General features: G+C 40.1%; 1 protein-coding gene across 10 annotated transcripts in view; it reads right to left on the bottom strand.

The window, feature by feature from the left end:
• LOC132916697 (LIM/homeobox protein Lhx9) overlaps positions 1-27,918 on the bottom strand; it is a 474,804-nt gene that overhangs the window by 7,270 nt on the left and 439,616 nt on the right. The window lies entirely within an intron of this gene.

Here is a 27,918-nt window from a genome sequence, read left to right as displayed (position 1 = left end):
TTACAGCGAGCTAGTCGAGGTATAGAATATAAAAATCCTATGTCAGACAAGCAGAATTTTTGTTTAAACCCCGGAATTAGCATGAGGAAAAGTAGGTTTTAATGGTTTTTTCTTCCCTTGCTTTTCTTTTTCTGTTCTTCTCTTACTCTTCTATGCTTTTGCACTCCATCCTCTCCATTGTTTCCTTCCCTTTATTTTCCAACTTCTCTTTTCCTTTCCTTTCCCTCCTTCATTTTAATATAAAACCACTTTTATTATGTAATCCATTGTTACCATTACAGGATAGATGCACAATCATTGTCAATATTTTCCTTTCCTGTCCCATTACTGTAACATTACTCTTGTAATATTAAATATTATAAAAACTCTTGCATTCTAAAATAAACTTGTAACAAGCAGAATAACATCGAAGCCACCTCGCCTACGTAGAACATAATATCAACCTCAACATCATCAACCATTCTTCCCCAGGAAAGATTTTAAAATCCAACACAGTTTCATCGCTTGAACTCGTCGCGAATCTCCGAAACATGTTCGTTGCCGAGGTTCCTGGAGGTACGCCATTAGTCCGAATATACAAATTTATCATTGGGTAGAGGGGTGGTGGCGGCGGGTATCCCCTGGAAAATCCTGGCGGTCGGATGAAGCGAGAAAGGCGACCAATTACGGTCGCGGCCGAGGGCTCAGAGGATGACATTCTCCGGCTCCGGTTTGAACGCGATAGACACGAGGCGTTTCCAATTAAACCTCGCGCCAGTCTCATCGCGCAAACACTTTCTAACTAAATGAGGTTAGGCCGGCAACAGAGGGACCGTGTAGAATCCTATATTCAACGCGCCACGTTTCCCTTTCTTTTCTCCCTTATTATGCGTCGTCCCACTGATGTTCCAGCTGCTTTAAATGACACACAGAGAAAGAGGAAGAGAGGTTGAAATAGACGAAGAAGGGAGAAGGGAGAGAGAGACCGATTATAATAAGGCGTCGCATATATAATTGTCGCGGCGTCTTCGTTCGCACGAAATCTGTCCTCCTCTCCTTTCCTAAATACGTTTCAAACTGTTCTAGTCGCGAGAAGAAGAAAAAACGAAAGGAGAAAATAATATAGAAAAGAATAGCGAAAAACAGCGAAATGGAGTGAGAAGTCGGAAATATACGTCGCTGCGAATTTCGCAGCTTTCAGAAACCGCTAGCTCAATGAGCGTTATGTATCCACCCTTTTGATCCCTTCGAAACAAGCACGCCTTCTTTCAGGCTAAACGTCGTCGTTAGTCGTGCTAGCTACATCAACAAGCGAGTTAATAAACCCTTTTTCTCTCACTTCGTCCCTGTACCTGTCTCTCTCTCTCTCTCTCTCACTGCTCACGTTCGCAATTAATACGTCATATAATGGATCGTAACAGGGAACTAAAGATGGTGTTAGTTGTTAGAGAGGAAGTCTAAAGAATTTACGAGAAGAAGTCCTGTCGTCATAGAAATCGTCACTTTTGTTGGCTTTAGGCAGTCTTGTTATGTAGAGCGATTACCGAAGTTGCTTGATAGAAATTTTGTATTATAATGTAAGAGTTTGATTCTTAGAAAAATACGATCAAAAATAAGTAGGACATAATTGAAAAACATAACCAGGTTAACAATGTATTTTCAAAAATTTATCATGTAGATATATTTTCATATTGCATCAAAGACAAAAGAAAATCTAACGGTTTATCTATTCGGCATTTAGTAAAATTATAATATTTTTTCTTACGTTTTATCTGTTAAATCAAAAAAAAAAAGTTCAGTGAAATAAAATGACCAATTCATAGACATAAGACAGCGAAAAGATAAAGATTGGAGAGAAACGCTGTATAATTTCAAAATAACAAATCCTTCTTCATCATCACACTATCCTTTTATCACTCTGTTCTCCATTAACAAATTACAATGATCAGAAAGGAAAGTCAGAATTCAGATTCGCGCTAGAATACGAGTATTCCAAAGGGCAGAAGGATTAACGAAACTGGAGAGACACTTAGAAATTTCATCCGTCGCAATCGTCTTGGTCCAGCTTTTGTCAATTTTACAGGAAAGTACATCTTGAACGTTTCCTTCGGCGATCTGGTCGAGCGTAAACGGGCAAACGTCCGCGCCTCGAATTCCTGAAAGGTCCGCCATGACTCTGGTAAAGCGAAGAAATAAATAAAGCCCTCGGTGCTTCGTGCTATCTCGAGATACCGAATAATCGGCTTTATAAAATGTACCGCGTTGCGTGACTAAAGCTTTATAGGTCCCCATAATCTTTAAATGCGCGCAGCATGTCGCGTCAACGCGTGGACGTTTCCCTCGTCGTGTACAATTCGCGACAACCCCTTTAGGTTCTGTGTATCATTAAAATTCCACGCTTTATAATCGCGAGGTCCTTTCTCGAAGCGGTTATTAATACAGGCTACGGAGCAATTAAAATAATCAATGTTAATATATTTGGGTTAAGTGGGTGCGGCTTGATGAAGTACCTATACGATATATAGTGCGTTACAGAAAAATTGGCGATATTTAATGATCACACGGAAAAAATGTGATAATTAGATCGTAGATATTTATGCACTAAGAAGATTTAAGGTAAAAATCTTTTCGTATTTTATACAAACATGAAATATGTTTTAACGTCAGATAAATGCAATTGATATGGAAATATCCGAAAGATGCAGCAGGGTTGAAAGATGCTAGAGATGTTCGCTAAATTTCTGTTTGGTAAGTTTCTCTGGGTGAAATGTCGAATTTTTTTATCGGGGTTAGGCTACGTACGCGCGCGTATATCTGGTTTGATAAAAAATAAAAACGACACGCTGCCAGCGGTCAACAATGGAAAATATATTATCGAAGCGTCGGTGAATATTTTTTTCTAAGCGCGCGTTCTTTCGCACCCGCGTTGGTTGCGATGGAAATTCCCATTAATTCACCAGGCGAACTTCGATATTTCACCCAGCTCGATCGGACAGCGTCGAGCGTTTTTCGTCGGTTCGTTTCAATTTGCTCCCTTCTCGTCCCTTTTACATCTTCCTTTATCTGTTTCTTTTCTTTTTTTTCTTTATTTTACTTTTTAACTCCCCTTTTGGCTTTCTTTTTCTTCGTATATGTATAGGTACTAGGTGTTTAAAAAAAGTGAACGATATTTATACATGTATATGATTCCGAACAATAAAGGAAATTCCATTTCCAATAATATGATAACTATTTAACTATAATTAAGTGTTTAAATACTTTCAGGACTTCTATGTAAGTATATGTAATATAGGTACTTGTATTAAATGCGTTAATGAAATTTCAAAATGTTTCATATATTATAATACATATATTAATAAAAGACGCTTACAAGCATTCGAATACTTTCATGAGTTTATGTATATATATCGTCGTATCATCGATAGTATAATAACGTAATGTCGTCATCTATCGACGTTATCGAGGATGCAGAGTTTCCGGATTAACAGGCCTGCCCACAAACTGGTTACTCGCGGTGTACGGAGCTTTTCACCCCAACCTTTCTATATTCTCTTGACTCTCTCTCTCTCTCTCTTAACTTTAACTCACGATATTCGCCAGATTAGTTAAAATGTATTCGCCAGGGGTAGATTAATATCCATCCATTAGCATTACGCCGTGCTATCTCGGCCAATTTCCTGGAATGTTTCGCGTCAGGTGTTCGATTATGGGACGACGATCTTCAACATTTCAGCCTCTACTCTCCCTTGACATTGCGGATCTTCAAACCGCGGACGCATCAATACCGCGGCCTTATATCTTCGTTAATGGTGGTTAATGTTTGCCAGCCATACACTGGTGCCTCGTAAAGTCCACTGTTTATACCGCAATTAGCCGTGTAACGATACGTGGCCACATCGAATCGAGCATAACGTGATGCCTCTCCTTCGATCCTCGAGAATTTCGAAGCGGAAATTTCAAAGCTTTAAATTCGATGAAGGATCGACGAATAGACGAAATCATTCGATTTTCTGCTTGGTTATGTATAGAGGCGGAATTTGATCGATGATGAAAGCAATCGTCTATAGGATATAGTGATTTTAGTTTAGCAAGTTACATGGTGGATAAAGGCCCCTTTTGATGGTAGAATTGATAGGAAAAGTTGACTGTAACAGGTCTCGACTTTTGTTGCTTTTGTAAATTGAGGTCAGCATTTTTTAAAAATCATCTTTATATATATTTCTTTTTTCGTTGCTAGAATTCACTTTTTATTTATTGGAATTCTTCGTTGTTTGGAAGTTATAGTGCTTTTTAAATTATTCGAATTTTTTTCAACGTTCTTACAAACTTCCTTTATTACTGGAACTTTTTTTATTTTGCTATTTTATCATGTTATATCTTTACTTTTTTATTTCTCTTTTATTGCTTTTGTATTGCTCTTTTATAACTGAAATACTCTCCTTTTTTCGGAGTGCTGCGTCAGAAATCCTCTTACAAGATTCCTTTTCGTGAATGTGGAAATTTTTCAAGTTCCATTTTGATTACGATAAATAATAGAATATTTGGAGTAATAGAGTGTTTTCACATTATTGATTCGAAATACCTACGAAATAAGTTGCAGCTAAATGTAAAAATTTCAAGTCTCAATATTACTAAAAATATTTGATAAAAAGAGCGAAAGTTCGTTGAACAGCATATAGATTATTTTTCAGCCTCGATTCTAAACTTATCGATAAAAGTAAAATATCGTGCTTCAATTTAGAATCTCATTGTATCGTAACGTCTTCCACGCTACTCTGTAATCACTAATCACTTAACCAGTGTGAAACAAATCGTCGGACAATAGAACCTCTCATCATTTACTATAAATCCTATAATTACTTAATACTCCGGGTTTCCACATTCCCGCTGAGTGAGAGAATTACGTTGATCGAGCAATAAAACCGCGCAGACTCCCGTGTGTTTTTCCCGCGTACGAATCACATACAAGCGAGTCGACTCGATTCACCGGATTATTTATGCCAGGTATAACACACGGGGAAGTGAAAATGAGAAAGCGTGCAAGGAGAAAATGAAACAAAGTTCTTGCCGGTGTGCGCGCGTCACGGGAGTGGTTGTGCGTTTAATTGCATCGGATAGAGGCGGCGTTTTGCATACGTGATCCATTCGACGGGATCGATCGTCGGAAAAAAGAAAAAAAAACGAGAGAGAGAAAGAGAGAGAGAGAGAGAGAAAGAGGAGAAAAAAATAGAGGATGAACGGAGGAAAGCGGGACGATACAAAAAGCTCGAAGCGACCAGATGCGGAAGAAGAAAACTCTTTCCATGCTCGATTTTGTCGCCGTGTGTTTTTTCATTAATTTACGATGGTTCTCGGAACGCGATACTTATAATCGTTCGTCGCTGAACCAGATACGTTGTTGAAACGAACTTTTTCCTACGGACCACGAGTGCAAAATGCCCATCGAGCAAATTTTCTCCGGAATGTGAAAGGCCTCCCACATCTATATTCCATGGTTATGTGTGAGTATTTGAATACATAGACGTCCACACGTATTACTATAGGAACACACATGCGTAGAATCGTTGGTTCGTTCCACCTTCACGAACACACGTACGCGTCCGATATTGTCCAGGACGACGAAAGGAATCGATCGAAACGAACTGAAATTACCTTGGTTCGTTCGATTTTCGATTCATTCGGCCGAGAGATCGATAACTCACCGGTTCGTTGCACCGACTCGTTCTTGCTGCTTGATTAATCAAGTACGCTAATAATTACGGTGACCTTTTGAACCGAAGGACCAAGTTGCCCCTGGAAGAGCCGCGAGTTACTTAAATGAAAGTTTGATTAGTTTTTGATTTTAATTCTAGTGAGATCAAGAGGAATATATTCACTATCTTGTAAATATATTTAAGTAGATCGATCTACGTTGGTCAGACACAGTAGAAACTTGACCGTGTTTCGAAAGACCGAAACTATAGTACGATTCATTCTACTCTTATTATTCTACGTTTACTGGTATAGTGGTTGTAGTGAAACTTTCGATTTTAACTTTTAATCTATGAGCTTCTCAGCAAGATATGAACTTATTCTCTCTCTCTCTTTCGTGATGTTTATTTTTATCCTAACTTTACATCAAGCGTAAAGTAACATTACTATCTCCGATCAGAAACGTCGTGACATCTTCTAAACGATAACAAACTTTTTTATAAATGAATCAATAAAAAGTAACATAAAAGAAACTCTAACTTTATCCTCATTTTGTATTCCTTCCAACTGAGTTAGCGTCTATCTATAATTACCAAGTCTATACGGAACGAATAAAAAGTATCATTAAAAAGAGTAAAGAAATAACTAATTCTATCTTCGGTTCATATTTCCGTAGAATTCAATGAAATTCTAATAATCATTCGGTGCGAAGCACAAGTAAAATCTCAAAAAATGGAAACAGATGTTTTAAATACAAACCAATTGCCCAAGCACAGGTACTTTCTGTAAAAGTCGTACAACGATAAAGAGTAGGAGGAGAACCCGAAGCAAATCCAGCCTCGATACGACGGAACGATATCGAGCCATTTTCCGTCTGTCGTGGTACGCGGAACACGTGGCTGTCCGTTCACGGTGCTCGCGTTCGTTGGAGCGTAACGACTCGGACACAGTTACTGCACCTGTATGCACGTGCAACTTGCATACCGCGATACTTTGTCGGACATTCTTATATAGGGCATACACTAGCTACAGGATGGTTCACGAATCTGTGCTCGATTCTTCCTTCGAAACGATAATCCACGCCAGAAACGATGCACAGATCAACTAGGAAACCTGTTGATTCTTTGCGTGGAAAATTCGATGAAGAGGAAGAATTAAAATATCGAAGGATGGCATCAAACGTGGCGAATTCGGCAATTTAGCGATGTATAGACGATGATCGCGAGCCGATCGACGTCGATGAAAGTTTCAGGCGCGTCTCCGCTCGATTCCCCATTTATGTTGCATCGCGAGGAAGCGTTGAATTCGCCGCGCCGACCATCGTGCCGCGTCGATAAAATATCGGGGAATTTTAATCGGGCCCGGGTTCACCGTCGACGTTTAATCTCGTATCGGCCCGCCAGCCTGTAAACACTTTTGCTTTTCGTATATTGGATCACGTGAGCGCCACACAATGCGATGGGATACGGAGGTGTTCTGACTGGCGTCGAGGATGATCGACGTTTGCAACCTCGTCTGTAGAACGTAGACAGACAGTGGCCTGTAAAAGTCTTAGATCCGTAATTTTCAATCGGCGTGACGCAAAAATTTTTTAAACAATACTTGATTATTTGATCAACATCACTGACCTCTTTTCCCTTAGATCGTCAAATAAAAAAGGACAATAACCGTGCGGTGATTGTCCTGTCTTGAGTCAAACAGAATGTATCTTTTAGCGTGTCGCAGAATTTTAGCAATTAATTTATGTGCGCTATGAAATGAAAAATATGGAAAATTGTCAAAGACTTTTGTATAGTACAGTGTAACCTTCATAGGACGTTGGAAGTGGAATCTACAGTATAAAGGAATATCTTCAATTCCTCAACCATTCCATACAGTAACTTATATTCGAAGCAACAAATTTTAATCATTTTCCAACTTAGCCGAAAAGTTTACCACTGAATTTTCATTGGCGTCAAAGAACCACCGTTAATCAAACATGACGAACTTCCATGATATTGCGAAGCACCCCAATTACCAAGTAAAAACCTGTACCATAAAACGAATTTTATCTGTCCCAAAATTCCTCATCAATCATGTCTCACGATTCTAATAAGCATCCCTTCATGAAAACGCTGTTTAATTCGCGTATAATTTACCTCTGCTGGATCTCCTCATACCGAACAGCGAAGAGAAGGGAGGGAGAGCAAACGATGAGAAACAAGCAACTAACACAGCACCGACAAAAACAAATATAAAAGAAGAGAGGAAGAGGAAAGAGGATAGAGAAGAAAGAGCGCGAATAACGAGATAGAGGAAGCGAGCTCTTGCGAAGCGTAGGAGAAAATTGTCTGCAATTTCTGACAGCCTTCAAAATGGCGCGACGTACACACGCGCGCATATCGATGCGATATCGTCGGACGAGACCCGTGGAGCGCGAAAGGTTGCCACGACGGATCGGATTGGATTCGAGGTTTCTCGTTATTAATTTAATTACCGCCTGACAGTTCCATAATTAAATTGCTAATTTATCTGTCCAGGATCTGGCCGATCGCGCGCCAGCCAACCAGTCAGCTTGATGATTGCTCCCGGAATGACGTTTCAATTCTTTCTCCAATTTTCTTCCTCGTTTCCTTTTTTTACTCTTTTCCTTTCTTTTCTTTTTTTTTTTTTTATTAATTTTATTATTCCATACCTCTTCTATCCCGTTCTTTCTATCCTCTAGCAAACCTTCCTCGTTCTTTGCTTTCCCACATTGTTTCGATCGTTTATATCGTGATTATATTTCGTTTAAGCATACATATAATACGTATGTGTTATATTCGTTTAACAACGAAGAAATAGAGATTTTTATCCAGGAATCAAGGAACCATGAGAATCATGATGATGAGGAGAAAGTATCCTAGCGAACTTTCCCACTTCGATTACGATGTTTCGATGATTTATACTCGTGTGTTGTGGCTCACGAGCGTTCGTTTTCTAGTTTGATGCGAAGCGTGATTTTCTTGTATAGGTTATGAGGAGTCGTCTAATAAGCTGTTTCTACTTTTGTCGGACTCGTCGGTCCAATCAACGAAGAACGGTACATTCGACGACATAGAAATTAATTTACCGATTTCATCAACGATACTCGTATTATAAAATATGTTTTTCGATTAACCGTAAAACCCAAGTCCCGATGTCGAATAAATCTCTAATTAAATCCTTAATTTATTCTCAAATCTAATCCTGCAATCTTCAACGACGTTAATTAAATTCCTCTCGATCAAAAAGAAATCTGGGTAGAAGATATTAATATTCGAAATCAAAGCGATAGCTATTCCGAACACGTAACTGTTTCGAACTTTATTATGCTCTTATTACGCGGTTAGTCGCGCTTTCCTCGGATTCAATTGGCCAGATTGGTGAGCAGAGATCGCGCCTTGATCCTCGCCAAAAGGGATCTTTCGATCGACGCGGCGTACCGTGAAACTTATTATCGTTCGGCCATCGCATCGCCGCCGCGTCTCCATTGGACAAATACCCGCGCGCACACGTGGCTATTCCCCTAACGGGTCCAGCAATTTCCAAAGACCGTTATAACACCGCCGTAAGAATCGTCGATCGCCACGTCGAAATGCAATTAATTATATCGAAAGGCGGTAAACGCGGCGCCACGGAATGCGACTTAATCACCAAAAGACCTCCCGGTCTTCGAATCACCCTCCCTCATCTTTTCTCCTTTCTTTCTATTTAACGTCTCGTTACTCAGTCCGGATCTCGTAACCAAGTCTTTTAAGATACCGATTTCCCCCTATTAACGAGCAGTTGAAATAAAAATATTTTCTGTGGAGGTTCTGCCTTAACCTTCCAGAGAGATTCCATCGAGATTCGATTATTTGTAAATCCCCAAAGAGATTGTCGGAGGAGATGTATAGTTTGTTGGAGAATCCAGATTGGAAAGTATCAATTCGAAAGAAAGAAGTAACAAATCGAAAGATACATAAATTAAGTTTCCTTCTTTCCATCTCTGCCTTACAATCCCACAATAACTTTCAACAAATAACTTCATCTACGACTTCGCATTCCATTCGAATCATTCTCTCGTCTCATACACAGCCAATAAAACGATCGCACACGCCAATCAGAAAAATTAAACATAGAGAGAGAGAGAGAGAAACTCGTGACTGTAATTCAAAGCCGTCTCCGGTCGAAACGTCCTCCGCGTCTCATGGCGAAAGACGCCATGGAGAGAACCCCGTTAACGAAGACACGGACAGATTGATTAATGGAAAATACACGGGGACACGACGAAGAAGAGAGAGAAAGAAAGAGAAGGAGAGAGAGAGAGAGGAAGAAATTCAGCCGGCGGAGGCGGCCTCGTGTATCAAGGTTAAATACAGATTCTATACGAGCGAACCGTTTAATAATTTTAATGAGCGAAGTTCAGCGCGCGGCTTACTTAAGGAAGTAATTGGTGATTACAGCCGGCGGGCTCGATCTTTAACGAGCAATCCGCGCTATTTCTAATTAGTTGATTTCACTAATTCGAACTTCGAAATTGAACCAAACCATCGGGTACACCCTTGTGTTCTCCATCTTCCGTCTTGCACGCAATTCATTTCGTGTCCCACCCCCACACGCCACCCGCCATCACCTAACGCCCCCCACTCTCGCGTCTTAATTATACGCGCGGTGTCAATCTTGCCGCGGTTAACGAGAATTCGTGCCGTGTTGAAACGGTTTGTCGCGGTCTCGTGTCGCTAATTAATACGGTCGATTTGCACACAATCCACCGACTGAAACGGCGAAAGGAGGGCGGAAAAAAAAACGGAAGGAGAAAGAGACGCGATCGAGCTAGAAGGCGCGCGAGGATCCAGGCCGCGGGAACAAAGCTCCGCAAATTGGGAGCAGTCGGTTGCCGAGATGGCTTTAGATGGTTAATAATACAACGACTTGGGTTATCGACTTTTTTGTTTTCATTGACGTGTTGCAGAAAGGAAGATTGGAGGATAAAGGGATGTTTGCATGCACTTTGGTATTTTCTATTTTTAGTTAGATTTTATGTGAAGGAAAATCAATATCGTCCATTTCGTGACAATATCGTGGATATAGGAGACTTGATAAATTATTCGACAGAAATTTAGAATCGAACGTTGAATAGTGAGATAATTTTGGAGACGGCAGATCGAGCTTCAGATATGATCGATGTTGTTATGTTACTTATGCTATAAGTTTCGCATTTAATTCTCTTGAAGAGATTCAGCTAAGAACGCTATTTGATAGAAATTTGTAGCAAAAATGCTAAGAACAACCCCATAGGTGTATCTTGTACTCGATACCAGAAACGCAAAAAATCTTGATGATAAAGGAATAATTATTTTCCAAATTTCCGTCATTTATTCGCATTGTCGATGAGTGAAGAATCCAAAATACAAATCACAAGGTATACGCGCGAATAACTTAGAAAATTAGAAACGTAGATGTATCGGGGAACCTTACCAGTGCACGTTCCAATCTTTTCGGGGTGTAATCCATTCCGCGCCCTCCCCCCTCACATCCCTAAATCGGAGCGATTGTACGATCCGTACGTAATAGCCGTAATTACGGGCATGCCAGGGCCCCATCTGCCACGCAGGACAATTAATAATCTAATCAGACGGCAGTGATTAACACGTTAGACACGGACAAATGCCGAGCGAAGGTACAGCCGAGATGAAAAGGCGCCGTGCCAGCGAGAGAGCCTCTTTGTGCGTCCTCTTTCAGGTCGCTCGTCCCACCGCCACTGCTGGGAACAACCAGTATCCATCCCGAGGAAATTATTCCACCGAAGAAAAAGGAAGCGAGGAAAACGGATCAACCGGGTTCACGAAATTGAAACGTGAACGCGCGTGTTATTTTCATCGAGGCTCGATTATATTCTACCAGTTTAGCTACTTTCTCGTGCTCGATTTTAGTTGATTAAACCAATGAATGTTTTGCTGAGAAATCGATATTTTGATTGCTTACAAGAAATTGAAAATTTAGTATGCTCTATGTCAAGATATCACAAAAATTCTATGATCAATTTTAAAAACAATCTTCGGAATACCTCCATTTTTCTGAACATTTCAATGTTTGCTATGTAGTTATCTAGAAAAACAGAGAAGACTTCGAAACTAATAATGTGAACAAAATAATAAAATATGTAATAAGCAAAATTCACTCTTGCCTTACCAGCAACAGTATGAAAACAATATTGAGCACATACATACACTGATGATTCCAATCAACAGTACTTTGATCTATTACTTCTACTCTAAAATACAGTGCATCAGCTCTCCAAAAATTACCCTAATTGGAATTATGAAAAATTACTAGATAGAAAGGTATTGCAATTATGACAAATGAATTAAAATTATAAAAAAATGTTAAATAGAAAATGATGCTAAATTTGAACTAATAAGGACAGTGTGGGAAAGGTCAATTACGAAATCTCTCAGTGCTTCGTACTCTCGCCGAATCTTCCCCATCTTCTATCGATTGTTATTTATCGTTTCGAGTATAACGAAAATCCCAATCGAAGCGGGTGGATGTTTATCGACGTGGCATGGCGTGGCGCGGTGCGTTCAAGGGCCCCTCTCTCAAACGAATCGACGTGGCAACTTTTAATTGCTCCGACCTTATCGAGCCAACGATGGATCCGGCGCGCGTCCTTTGCGGCGTAATGAGCGGAGATGCTCGACCGCTTGACCGAATCGCTCCATTTTCGATTTCTCCTTAATTACTAATTAGAGGCCAGACCGTCCCGCGTCGATCGACTAGAACGAGTAGAAGAAATTACACAGACCCGACCGGCCGGTGATCGCGCGCATAAAAATCTCCTTCTCCACCTCCTCCTCTTCCTTCGTCCTCTTCTCCTCTGCTGCGCCCAGGCCGCCGTCTATCGCGCGTCTCCTTTTTGCCCCACGATTCTCCCGTTATTATGCTTTTTCCCATTTCTTTCGTCTTATAATTAACCTCTGGAATGTCCGACGGTGTACGCGCTCCTCGTAGCTTATGGATGTTTCCATGTCACGTGCGATGATAGCTTCACGAAATTCTATATTGTAATCGTTGGAACTTTTTCTTGATCGTAATTGTTGTTCAGATATTTGAAATATTCGAAGTTACCCCTGTTTCTTGAACATTTAAATATTGGGAAACAAGTACAAGCTACTTATGGTTCTAAGTCTATGACTTTGTAATACATTAAACAAATTGCGTAATCAAGATTGTGTGCCTTAAGTGTCTTTATAATGAACGTACAATAACAAAAATAGAATTTCAAATCTTCCAAAATCCCTTCTTTTTTAGAAGATATTAGTCTGTTACGAAATAATATATAAATATTCTTAATGAATAGAGGAAGACAAAGATGACAGAAAAGAAATGATAATACTTTAGTTTCTTCCGGACATTCTTTAAATCCAAAAATTTCTACAATTACAGATTTGAAAGATAATAAGGATAAATAAATTGGTACCTGAATATTTTAATACTTGAAAATGTAAATATGATACAATTTATTTTTAACAGAAGTGGACGATACGTGAAAAAATAGGAAATCCTCGAATAAGAAATTATTATATTCAGTCTTTAATCTACTAAATCATCTAGCCCAGTTAATACGATGGCGAGAGCAATTGGAGCTTCGCAACGAGTCTATATTTTAAAAATTATTATGAGAGCGTAGATATAAAAATAAGAAAGGAACGAAGTAAAAATAAAACGTGGAATAATAAGGAACGTTAGAAAGTTGGAGATTTCGTTCTTGTTCCTGTTTTGTCGCGCTTAAGCGCCACGATAATGGCCATTATGTAAATAGTGTACGTAAAATATGTTTCAAGCGAAAAGCCATCCGCGCCGGTCTTATCCATATTGTATCCACGCGTATGTTACTATTACGGGCAATTTGAGCTTCCTATTATTACTAGCACGTTCGCCGTGTAATAATATGGCATTAAATCAAATTGCACGGGACACCGGTGCGTTTCGTGCAAAAAGTCCCTTTTCTAATTGAAATTTGATTGCACCTGCCGAAAGAGAGAGAGAAAGAGAAGGAGAGTGAGACGACGTAGAGTGGTACAGAGAGAGGGTGGGAGATGGTGAAGAGTGAGAGGGGCGTATTTAATTAAGTGCCTCTGCAACGGGGCACCCATCTCCGCGTGAAATTCCTCCATTGTGTTATTAAACGGCCTTACGATTAAGGAACACTTTTCCACGATTATCCTTTTGTCTTCTCCGGGGCACATTTATTACTAGAACTGAATTCAGTTAATTAACACCACGAAAATTGCGCAATCGACGATGCTCGCGTAATTCGTGTTTCTTCCTTCCCATCTCCTTTCTTCAGTTGTCGATTCAATGCAATATCAATGCATCGATGATAAAGATATGATCTGTGTGCCAATTTACGAGAATAAGGGAGAAGAAATTTTTAATCGATCTCGTTTACGCGTGACGCCAAGGCGCGGCTTTTTTTTCTTTCTTTTTGAATCTCGCGGCTGGCGAAGTTCGCGCGAATTCGAGCGAGCGAATGAATATTTCATGTCCCTCTGACGGGGCGAATAAATCGCGCGGATTCAGTAAATTGAATAGCGAATTATTACATTCCATAGCAGGGAAAATGAGTACCGCATTCAATGACGGCTGTGTCGAGAGAGGGCGCTACGCGTGTCGGAGGGTGCGCGCCCGGAGGGGTAGGTTAGAACGTAATTCCAATTATAGTTCGGTCGGACTCCGTGTGTACAGAGTGTTTCTAGAACGGTGTAAGGGAAATTTACGTCTGACGTAATATATGTATGTATAATGATGTGATAAATGATGTTTGATCGCGAACCTATTCCGATTGAAAATAAGAGGAAATATTGACGAAGACGGGCGGGAAACATTTCCTTATCAAATATCGATCATTTTCCGAAACACCTTGTACATACAGCGGCTTATTACACTTGCCAAGTTGCAAAACTGTTAAGGAGACGAGTCAAGCCGAAGGGAGTACGTTCGGCGAGTTCTATAAATACACGTTCGTTCTCTATTCATCGGTGCTTGATGTATTCCATCAGGTTAGCCGCGGAACGCTTTGGCTCGTCAATGAGAGAAGAAAGAAGAGAGAGAAAAAAAAAGGTAGTAATTTATAAACACGATCAGAGGCCGACTTTCCATGTGAGTAGAATACACCGCGAAGCAGAACAATAATGAATCCATTTAGGAACAGGAACGGACACTCGATCAACGGAGATCTTATTTCATGGCTGACAAAGAAATATGGATCATTATTACGGATGTGTGGAACAAGTTCTTGTTTCTGTGCAACGTAGAACGTACCGTTCAACGATGTTCAATGAACAAATTTCCAACATCTTTCGAGTACTATCGAATGTATATTCCATTTCGGAATGCAAATAGATGTACCTTTGTCCTCAAGTATGTACGGTCTATAAATTACACGACAAATTTCATTATCTTACACGGAATTTAAAAGAAACAATGAAAGACATACGAGAGATATTAAACCTCCCGAATACTCTTGGAATATTCTCTTAGACCCAGAACTAGAAGCTTTCCCTATATACTGCAAGCAGCAACGATCATATGCGTATTTATTAACACCATCGTACCACTCTACGTAATGAATTCCTGTACCATTGAGTCTATTCATTTGGAAAATCAAGGCACTAGAGATAGAAAATTGGACACAAGTTCAAACGAAGGCGTGGCGTTGTCCAACCGGTGAACTCGGATTTTTAATCGCGCGAAGCGCTAACGAATCTATTTAGATGGGCCGCGGAAAGGGTGGCAACCACCGCCACTCTCTCCCTTTCCCTCGGCCGCTCGATACAGGGATCTTGGATAAACGGACAAACGAACCAAATAATTACGCTAATTAAAGCCGCCCAATTTGCGCTTTAGACAATTAAAGTGGCGAGGGTAAGGTGGTCTAACTCATTAACAGCGAGCCGGCCTCGTGTATGCACACGTGTGCACGTCGGGAATGCGTGTGTGAATGCGTTCATTTCGACGCGCCCGCGCGTTTCCATGTTTCCCTCTTATTCCCTCTTGTTAGCGAGACACGGCGAGGTGAGAGGGGGTGGAGGGGCGAAGAGGAGGAAGAGGAAGAGATAGAAGAGGGTGATCACCCTCGAGGAAATGGGCGAACAGACAGACGAAGAGACGGAACGGAAGGATAGAACGAGAGGAAACGACGAACGAAAGATGGCGGTGGGGCCAAGTTGTTTCGTGCGCCGTGAAACAAGAGAATTGAGCGAGAGACGACGGCAAGGGTTGCCTTGGGGGAGTTTCGGCGACTTTTTTTGTTTGAATTTGATGCACCGTGCATATATACTTGTTAATACCGAGGAAGAATTACGAGGTCACCGCTGTATGGACAATTGTCAGGTATCAGCCAAGTGTTAAGGATTAAGCGGGATGAAGGCATAGTACAACTCAATTTTCCACGGCCTACCAATACTAATCCGTTCTATGTTTCAGTTTCTACCGAATCGTATTTTTCTGTCGTTAGAATATTCCTTACGTTTGAAGAAAATATGAAGAACCAAGCATCATAACGTCGAAGTCAGTTTTGATTTTGATTAAGTCTGTATGAATTTCTCTTTAATTTCATAGTAAAGATTTTCTTAAAATGTTGAGACTCGCTTCTTCGGTTGAAACGAACCATGAGATTGCAACATACAATTTGAGGATCGCAGCAGAATTAATGCAAACGTTCGGTGATACTTAATTGGAGGAACGATGATTTTTAAAATGTGTCTAATTTGAGAGACGTTCGAAATTCATAGTTCGGAGTTCACGAAACGACTGTGTTTGATCCTTGCGCTTTTGGTTGGAAATGTTATAATATTATTGCTGTAGTGCGTGCTTCAAAGAGAATGGAATCAATTACGGCAGCTCGTTAACGCAACTGTAATACAGTTGCAACGGACTTTCTGTTTCGAATATATTATCTATAGTAAGAAAATTAAAGTGAGAAATTCACGAATCGATCGACTTAATTTCGCTCCAGTATTATTAATAATTTTTGTACTCGTCAGAAGTTGCGAGAAACAATCAGGCAACCGTTTCGATTCTACGATATCCACGAAATAAGGAAGCAAAGTGTATCCGAACTCATTAGGATGATTATTCCAGGCTTCAGAGAGCAGAAAGGATAATTAAGGACACGGTTCTTCGGTGTGCTCTCGATTCTCGTGTTTCAGATTGCGTATACCTCTTTCACGAGCCCCGGTGGCAGACTAAATGGGTTAATTCTCGAGATAAAATGAAGGCGATTTCGGGCGTCCGTCGAATTTCGCGTGTAACGCGATAGGGTTATATAAATTTTGATCGCGCACCAAGGGGCCCGACAGCGCAATTTAGTTAATCTGCATATAATTGCCGCGATGTATAACCGCTGAAGGCTTTTGAATATAATTAAGCTACTTGCCACTTCGATCATATCGCATCTTCCTTATAAACGAACGCCTAACAGTGTACATATATAAAGATTATCCAGAAACGCTGGACGTTATTAATGGCAATGAGTCTCGAGAAAGTAGCAATCGTAAACGAGCTCAAAGTCCGACGAATCGACGCGAAAGGAAGAGAGGAGATAAAAAAAAAGAAAGAAATAACAAATAGAAACCTAACGGTACACGAGATCGATAATACAAAAGAACCACAGAAAAAAAGATACGGGAAAAAGTGAAACACGTAAAAAGGAAAAAAAAAGATAGAAGGGAAAAACGAAAACGCATTATCTTCGTTTTCTACCGTGAATCGCATTCTCGAAGCAGTGCGCACACATTAATCCAATTACGAGCACGAATTTTTCGACTCTGGAATCATAATAATAAAGCAAACGTACTGGACGGGGCCCGCGTATCGAATCAGTGGTAATTAAATAAAAGCTGCAGCAACGTGGAAAAAAGCGAGCGGCAGACCGTAGACGATGCGGACTGAAGGGTGGTATACGGTCGCTGAGGAGAAAGAAGGAAATGCTCTGCGTATCGTACGAGGATGCAATAGAGACGGGTAGAGGGAGAGCGAGAGGAGCGGAAAGGGAGAGGCAATGAGGAAATTAAATACCGAGCGACTGCAATCGTGCTAATTTAACTACAGAAAATTACGCCGCCAATTCTACGAATCGCGTTCGTTCCAATACCGCTAAATAAACGCGCGTGCCGCACCGCGCACACCGCGTCGCGCACAACGATTGCGTGTATCGGACAACGACGGACGTTCTCTAGCGACGCGACGTTCGTATTCGTCTGAGCGTCGCGGGCTAATTGCGCGACCGGAAGGTATCTTCGAGAGCGCGCGCGGCCTCGATCCCGCGTTTTTCATTTTTCCTACATAATAACGATTAATCGCGTACGCTCCCGGGCGGACTAGCCCGGTTTAATTAAAAAGCGACACGGCATATGACGAACCAGTAGCAGCCCCCTCTCTGATTTCACTTCCTCATCCCCTCACAGTCCTTTTATCATCCTTCGTCGTCGTTCGTTACCCTCCTCCCTTGTATGCCACCCTTTGCCACCCTGCGTCCTTCTTTCCGCGACGAAACGGCCGACCGGCAAATTAGATTGAAATTGACTAGGTCCGGTAATGAGGTGGCCCGCAGGCTCGACCATATTAACTAGTGTGCGTTCCAGAAAATGAGTTCCGACTTAACAACGAATTACCTCGGTGAACCCCCTCCTTCACCTCAATTCTAAGTCTCGTTCGAGTTTCGTCTAAGCTCGTTTCCAACTGACTGACCCCCATCACTTTCACAACCTCCCTCTGCCCTTTTGCATCGACTATCTGGACAATTCGGTCCTAATATAGCTAATCGATACAAAAAGCCCGAATTTCCAATAACTATTTAATTCAGTCAATCAAAATTCCTATTAGCTCCCGAGCGCAATTTGGCCGGATATACCGAACATCGCGCTCATATTAGAAGTTCGCTGAGATATTGGATGGGGCCAGCAATGGCTACGAGTCGGTCGCGAAATCGAATTAATTCCGCCCTGGTCCATAAAGGAAGAGATGTCTTGTGCTCTTTCGACTCGTTCGGAGGTTTAAGCGTCCAGCAAGAAATTATTGCTTCTCTTTCTGTGAAATTGATTTTTTTTTAAGGACGAAGAGACAAGTAGAATGAAACGTTGAACGAATCGAGGTCGAGGTTTGTTATAGAATGGACGAAGTTATTTCGCCGTGAATCCGGCGAATGAGTAAACTGAATTATGTATACATCTGGATGTAGAAGTCCTCGTTTTGATTTTAACTACGTCCGCGTTCTACAGTTCAACTATTCCTGACCCCGGCATAGTTCGAACAGCCTCTCGTTTCGCTCCATTATTATTTTTTCAATTTAGAAAATCGTGATTTTACAGCCGAACCGTAAAATTCAGCGATCGTAATGTCGCTCGTAAAACAATTCGATAGCGAGCAACTCCCATACGATCTTATACCAACTACATATATCAATTTTCTATACACACGTGAAAAGTTCGATTCTCATGAAATTTTGGAAATTTTAGAATAGCGAACTACTCTTCTACGGTCTTAAACAAACTGTCAATATTCCATACACACGTACGAAGCACAGTTTTCAAGATGTTTGGAAGTTTTATAACATCATACATAGAGCGAGAAATTCAATTATCAAGAAATTTTAGGAACCTTAAATCATGTACATAAGAAGTTCAATTTCTAAGAAGTCGTAGAAATTATATAATAGCAAGCAACTCTCATACGGTCTAAAATTAACAATCAATTTCTTATGTAGGTGCGCGTGAAATTTAATTCTCAAGATATTTTGAAATTTTAGAATAGCAGGAAACTTCTATACGTTTCTAAACCAACAACATCTATTCTCTATACACTCGTAGGAAGTATAATTTTCAAGAAATTTCCAAAATGTTAGCAATTGCTATGCGATATCATAAATCAATTATATATAACATACTTTAGTAGTTTGAAAGATCCTAAACAATCGAAATGTTCTGAATCCGATACGAGTCAAGTTAGATTTCTGGTATACACGAGTTCGAATGCCACTCGAGGCCATCGTCAGGCTACTCTGATTGGTCTGATCTTCGACTCATTTTAATGTAATTAACGTTTTGATTGCATGCTTTGTTTCCTCGTCTAACCTTCCTCTCCGTCGTTCATCTACCGTCCCTTACCCGCCGCAGTCCAGTCCACCCCCGTAACAAGGGGACCGTGCAGTAGGAGGATCGATCAGTCGTGACTGGCACTCTCTGTGTGTGCATGTGCGTGGGCCGTACACAGACGCTCATACACATACACATGCCCACCCATACCGAACACAATTTCACTTTCCTATAGTTGTCACTTTACACAGGCTGCGCATTGTCTTTCGTTTGATCTACCTTCTGATATTTAAACACCCTATCGAACCGGTATCGAGAACCCGTGTACGCAACACCGCTGTCAAGACTCTCGATCAACATCTCAATTTCCAACGTAGCTCTCTGTGTACACTTTACTCAATCTTTGAAGCTAGTCCGATATACGTGTTTCTTAAAAGCGATACTTGTTACACTTTCGTAAAATAGCAAGAGCCAATGTATTTCTATTTTTAAGATCAGTTTCACGTTGAGTAGCAAGATTTTCATATTTTCAATAATTTGACATACTCTGATAAATGTACAGAGTCAGTATGTACTGACTGTCTGTATGACCGGCACTCAATTTAACCGTGGCCCTGTTGGGGTCACCGGTGACCGGCACACCAAGATTAGTAGAAATACATAATTTGAACAAATATCAATAATTATAAATTTTTTATTATTACCATCGTTACTACCATGGTGTGACGAAATTAGTATATAAAACATATAAAAATAGTTTTATTTATACATGAAATATAGCTCTATTATGTTCGCCCCCACCAGTGGCTGTCGAACATGGGAAAAACCCCCTTTTTCCGTGTTTCACCTTAATGAAAAATAACCCTAAGGAACTTTTCGACTTGAAAGATGTATGATGGCAATTAAGAGCTTCGACAGTAAAGTAGAAAATGCTAAATCTCGTGACGGTCCTTTAGGATTATTGCAGGCCCAAATAGGTATGACCGAGGGATGGATTATGGTTTATGGTAGGTCCCGGAACGCAACAACATATAACAATTATTCAGAAACGCGAAGAAACAATATGAGATAATTGATAATTGAAAAAAGTAGACGAATCGAGTGAAGTTACACTATAGCGCCATGGGGGTCACCGGTGACTTCAGTGAAATAAATTCATTAATAATGATTATACACGGTAACTCTTGTAGGTAATATTTTAACATTATATGTATCGCATAATAAAAAATCCATCGTGACGCCACGGTCAAACCTTGTAAAACTGGCGTGTTAATACGTTAGCGAAGAATACGAGTAATTTTATTTGCTTAAACATATTATAGAAATTTCAATCTTTTGTTTCCAGTAGAAGATTGAACTAAACGTGGAAAAACTGCCATATTTTTTTCAATTCTTTAATAAGTTGTCCAAGTATTAATAAAATAGTATGGTATAAAATTAATTAGAAGACATAAAATAGCCATTCCCCTATTTTTATCAAATCCCCGGTTACGAAATAAAATAGCTACAGCTTAAAAAAAATAAAATCGTGTAGACAGCCAGTATTTCCTCAACGACTTCCATAAATCCAGACCTCGTAGTCCCCCCTCAAAACACACTAAACGTCATTGAAATGGAAAGTAATACAGAATATTATTGTACCGAGATTTATAACGTGTATGAAAGTTCAAGGAACACTAGGGTTCATTCGTCGAACAAGTTTCATATCCGGCAAGTAAATCTCGTTACGAATTGCTAACAAAACGGCGGAGAACTAAAACGCGGAACCATTGTTCCTTCTGAATCTTTTTCGCCGTGTATAATCGAACCCTACGGGGTCGTAAAACCACAGATGTCCTGCACCGGTAATAATTGCTCAATTTGGTGAAAACCGTAAGACCGTGGCTGGCTAACGAAAGAGAGAAAGGAACAAGGAACCTGAGCTTCGACTTAATTAATCTATTTAAATTAGCCGCTTCCTTCCACCAGAAGAACGCTCGTTCCGACGGCGTTCGCCTTAATCCCCCGGCTATAGTCGACAACGATTCCAGAATGGGGTTAAAAAGGGGTGGGCTGGTGTACAAACTATGAAAAGAGAAACGTCACGGACCGAAGACAATTTCCTGTCAGTTTTCCGAAATTTCAGCGAGACGTGATTTTGATGATCGCCTTGTCAGTAGAGTGGAACTCATTTCCGGACATGTTGGCATCATTTTAGGTAAAAATTGAACAGAGAACTGAAACGAGTTGATCAATGATCGTTAGCTTGCTAGGAAATTTTAGTATTAATACAGGGACTAATTGTCGAAAACATAAATCGAAAGGTAGAGCAAATGTGATAATATTATGAATATTATTCTTCTAACTTCATTTGGAACGTACTATTATTCATGAAATTACCTTATGAATCTATGCAAGTAAATTATTTATTTCAAAATTGAACATTAACTGCGTACTGGATAATAAAATTGAATTATTTATAAAAAGTTAATCAGTTCGATTATAGATTTTTCTAAGAAATTCATTTTATTTTATTTCACAGTCAACAATTTGATAGTAATAAAGGAGCTATTCAGGAGGTTTAAAGAACTAGTATGGAACAGTAGCTTTCTGGAAGTAGGTGAACGCGAATTCCTTGCGATATCGCGTGCGTATTGTACATTTATCACACCGTTCGCTAGAAAGTGAAAGAAACAAAAGTGAAAGAATAGCCATCGCTCGGAGCACACGACGTGGAAAGTGTATCAACCGATCTACACTACGTGTAATCGTTGGCTGAATTGCTAGCTAAAGAAAAAAAAAAAAAAAAAAAAAAGAAAAAATCGAGTGCTGCTTCGATAGCCAATGGTCTGACTAAATATTTATTAACCTTTTCATCTACTTGCCTGTCATCGAGTTATTAAACTAACAAAGTATACTAATATTTCATAATAAAATACAATTTCTAATGTATTAGATTGTGTAATAATGTAATATGTAATACTTCGAAGACTATTAATAAAACGTTACTTATAATAAAATTAGATAACAGAATTAAATTAATACGCTTCTTTAACGAAACGTGAGTGAATTTATTCTAACGACTTAATATTTCTCATCTCTCCCTTTTCTAAAATTTCAACTCGGGATCGAAACGCGCACAGCTATGATTTCATGATACATAATACATATTACATAAATTAAAGAAATTCTTATCACCTTTGTCCTTCTTGCCATTAGAAAAATTTTACTTTTTTATACGAATCAATTAACGCTTTGAACTGAACAATTCTTTCAATAAAAATTTCGTTTTCTACGTATGCGCGAGGAATCGGCAGTTATTCGTTCGCGATGTGGCGTAGTAATTAAAACTGGGTTCATTAAACCACGGTGACTGCGTTAAAAATCGTGCCCGATAAATCCGGCCGACAATATGGCCACAAATATTTGTAAACGAATAACGTTCCATAGTTAGTGGTGGGTTTGTGTCAGCCAATGTGAACTCGTTAAATGATTCTCAACGCTGCGCTGTTCAAGGTGGTCGTCCAACGTTGAACGCAGGCCAACGGAACGCGATGCAATTAATACGTCTTGATTAGTTACCAACGAGACACGCACTTTTCTCTCTCCCTTCTTCTCCTTCACATTCATTTCCGGTGACCACTGTCAACGATAACGCTTTCGATGAATCGGCCTTAATTCCGAGTATTCGAGATCCGAGAAATGAATGAATGTCTTCTCAATTAAAAATTAGTACATTTATTATTATATGTAGTATATTTGTCAGTATAAAAATAAATTAATTTGTAGATTCTATTTAATTCGCGCTAAATTATTAATATGAGATTATTATTACGAATATAATTAGTCAATTTGTATTGTACTTTAATAAGTTATTAATTAATTAAACGGGAAATGTGTTTATTTTTCGTAAAACTGATCTCGGATTTTATTGTATCCGGTCTTTCGCACAAAATCAACCGAAAGACAATTTGTCTTACAGGATAAAAAGGGGATTCTGCCCTGACAGCGTTGAAGAAATGAAACCTAAGCAGAGATTTGTTTCATCTACTAGAACATGACAATTTAGGTATTTGATATATTTTTATTACATTATTACGATGAATGTATTCTGTGTACTTTTAGATTTCCAATAAACGCATAAATATCCACATTTATAATTATTAACAATCCCGATATTGAATGAAAATTGGGAAACATATTATATATATCACAATACATAAAATTTCTTTCTGAAGACTACTTTTTTAAGAAGAACAGATGCCCTTAACCAAATATGTAAATAAAACATTAATAAGCAAATACAAATATAAATAAACAAACTGTAATGCAAAGAGATTAAGGAAAAAGACGGTTCCATCCAATAACATCTAAAAGAAACAGCGTCTCTTTTTAAGAACCCCTATCCTCTCACATCCAACAACTTAATTTTCAACCGGATCGTTAGCTAAGAGCATACAAAACCGATCTATTATATCAGCCTATTAACCCCGGTCGAAAACAAATAGCGAGAAGTAACCACCAGCAAGCGGCAATAATCACATTGTCGGCGATAGGAAGTCAGTCGTTTTGCTCTTCTTCTCTCGTCCATTCGTAACCCTTTTTCCAGTTCCTTCTCACCCGTTGAAGGTCGCACATTCCCAAACTCGTTCCCATCCCTGGGTCGCGATATAAAACGAGGATCCGCTCGATCGAACGCGCTAATTGGCGTTGTTTATCGCCGAGCGGGATTTTCGTACGAGAAAGTTAACGAATTTACTTTCGGCCCATAGCAGATTTCCAGCTGGCTATGGGTCCTAGCAGGGGAATAATAATTTTGCCCCGCGGATTACGTTTATCGCGCGTATCAATTCTAATCAAGGAAGGGTTTGGAGAGGGGAAAAAGGCGAAAAAATAAAAAAAAATTGGCTGGTACGCGCCTCGAAGCTCGTAAATTCGCGCGTACAGTAGGCGGCGAAGAGAGCGGACACGTATATGTGTATGTGCGTGTTTTTTCGGAACTTATTACGGGTCCTGTATATTTTCGACGCTTAACAGATATTTTCGGCGATAACAGATTTCTCGCGTACCAGTAGATTGAACCCTCGCAGCCGGTGGAACACGATGCACGCTATTTTTCAGCAGAAATTGAAGGCGCCGGAGCATCGAGGTCGACGCGCGCCCGCTCGATATTACGATGAACGCACACTTTTCCCCCGCGTTTGCCTGCCCCGCGAGTAACTCTCTCTCTCTCTCCCCCTCTTTCTCTGTTTCTGTCTCTCATCGCCGTGTTTGAACCGCTTCTAGATGCGTATCAATGGGATAGGGGAAATAACCCTCGCGTCTGCAAAGGCTATGTCGATTTAATATTTCAAGATTTCGTTAATGATTGATGGTCCGAACAGTGAACTCTTTTCTGGAATCGAACTTTGCGTTTGTTCTCATTCCTCCGTTGTCTACCCGTACAACTATGAATTATTAACTTTCTTTCATTTTTCTAGAAAATATCCCTGTTAAACTTTTTTTTTCTTTCTTCTTGAAACATCATTACTTTATATTTTATCTTAGGCTGTATTCATTTAGAAAAATTTGGAAGAATTTATTTGAATTTTGTGGCACGTCAGGCACATTTATTTGCAACCGAGAAAGTAGCGAGCAACAGCTTATCGTTCGTTTTCTTAATCATAAGTGGCACCGATTCACTACGACCGCAAATGGGACAACGTCATTAAACGAAACGAACCGCGTTTCACTTATCTCGCCTCTCCTCCGTTTCAGTTGATCCACTTATTTCTCAAAGTGAAACGATTCTGGGGCGAGAAACATGCGAGCAGCAGATATCGATCTGTTCTATTAAGTGAATTTTCTCATAAACCTTCATCCCACCGCGGGCGGAGTCCATCTTAAAAGCAATCGAAGAACCGTGTACCTTTCTCGTGATTTGATGGGACGTCGCGAGAAGGGCCAAAGGATGAGACAACGGGACAATTAATTGCAGTCAATTACAGATATTTTTCTTTTTTAAGAAGTAGAGAAAATTCCAGTTACAAAAGATTAAACTTGTATCAAAGTTCATTACAAAACAAGTAGGTCCTGAAAGTAGTATGGAACGAAACTTTGTCATTTCTTTCTAAATACTATTTTACAAATCAAAAAGAATACAAAGGCTAAAAAACTATGTGTTAATTGATCCTATCACATTTGATAAATTGCTTTTGTTAACTTCTATAAATACAAAATATTTGTCGTTGTATACCTTACTAATTGATATGTATATAACAACAAATGTATTAGCTTTCAGTAAAACTGCTTTCAAATTACAATATTTTACACCTTCTTTATCAAACCACTGAAAGATATATTTTTACTATCAACGAATAATAAACAACAATCTTTCTCTGACTAAAAGAAATTGGAAAAGGCTAATACCTTACTAATAATCCTATTGCAGCACCCAGTCCTAAAAGAAATCCCAACTTCGATACTAAAATATCCATAAGATAGCAACGAACGCTAAAGAATTTGAGCATGACGCTCCTGTTACTGAGACTTGTGTATTTACTACTCTAAACTCACGCTAAAATCGTGAAACAGGGAGCGTTCAGTCGCGGAACAACCTGCGCCCCCGGCTAAAGTCGACTGGGAAGGTCGTCGCAACCGGGTCCTCCGTCCAATAAATTCACCGTGTAAGGACTGAAATCCCCGGATAGCGGGGCCGCGGAGGCTGGATTGTGCACGTGGAAAGGTGGGCAAAGGATAGGGTCGGCCACGAAGGAAGATAGGTAGGTGGAGCATGGATGTGGGTGGCAGAAGGGTAGGTGGAGGTTGGTATCTATCGCGGGCAACGAAAGTTTCTAAACGGTACGGTAATAACAATAATAACTTTTGTAACTCCGCCGACACACACCGGCACAAGAGAGAGAAAGAGAGAGAAAGAGACGACGATGACGACGACGACGACGACGACGACGACGACGCGACGGGGCGAACTGAACGAGAACGCGACGCGTGCGCTCGCGCACACCATGTAGAAGAGAGGTACGAACGAGCTGGTCGCGAGAGCAGGAGAAGAGCGGCAAGGCACTCCGACGCGTAAATTGAACGTCCAACTTGTATTTATATGATAATAAGCGCGTTTAAATATACCCGGTGTACCTAAACTCGCTACTTAAATATCGGACGATTACGGGATACCCGTGGCTTTCTTTCGAGCCGAGCCTCCAAGCTCCACCAACCGACCATCCTTCTCTTTTTCTGGGTTTCTTCTTTATCTCTTCGGCCGGTTCTACGCAACGTGCAACGTGTACATGTAATAACATCCACTGGCCTCATATTTACATATTTACCAGAGCCCACGAGTTCGCGTAAGTTCCAGTTAATGCCGCCTTTATCCGGACGGAAAGTATTTCTCTTCTTAGCCACGGCTGGGCGAGTTCCTTACGAGCGTGGAATCCTCCTGCTTACGCTCGTTTCGCGATCAGACACCCCCTGGACCATTTTCATCCTCCTACCACCTAACCGATTTGGTCTAGGAATGGGGATAGTTTGGAACTGTGATGGCTCTGCGAACGAACCTTCGCTGGCTGTTTGACGGGCTTCTGGAGAAAGTACGATACTCCAGAGCCGCGACCGGGGGACATTTTACGAGCAAACGACGCGGTTCCGGTGATTAATGATTTTCCACGGATACTTGCGTCGGGACAGGTTATGTAAAAACTATGACCGAGACTTGGTCGAATAGGTCTGTCCGCCTGAAGAAATGCTGGCGAATCGTTCTTCTTCGGCAAGGAAATAACTTGCACGAGTAACATCTTTGTCTTGGTCGACAGTTTGGATAAACTGATTCGTCTCTTCGCAACATTGGCTATTTATCGTCTTGTCTGACTAACTGCATTACGAATACTTTCAGATGCTGTTATGTTTAGAACGATGTCAATCGATTGGGAACATTAATAACCGCCATTTTATAACTATGGTAAATTTCTATTATTTCGATATTTTGTTAAATATCTACCTACTATTATTTATTTACTTTCATAATGATTTAATTTTGTATAATGGTGAAATATTTTAAATATAGTATCCATTTATTCCAACAAAATTTTAATTAACGTCCGATTAAGTGAATTCCTGTCAATTGAATCAACTTACTTGAACTTCTATTATATGATAATATATGATAATCCATTCAACTCTCCTATAACACGGCTAA

Source organism: Bombus pascuorum, chromosome 1, assembly GCF_905332965.1.
Source record: "Bombus pascuorum chromosome 1, iyBomPasc1.1, whole genome shotgun sequence".
NCBI classification, from domain to species: Eukaryota; Metazoa; Arthropoda; class Insecta; order Hymenoptera; family Apidae; genus Bombus; species Bombus pascuorum.
The sequence above is the reverse complement of the archived record's forward strand: the minus strand, read 5'-3'. Positions and strand labels throughout refer to the sequence as shown.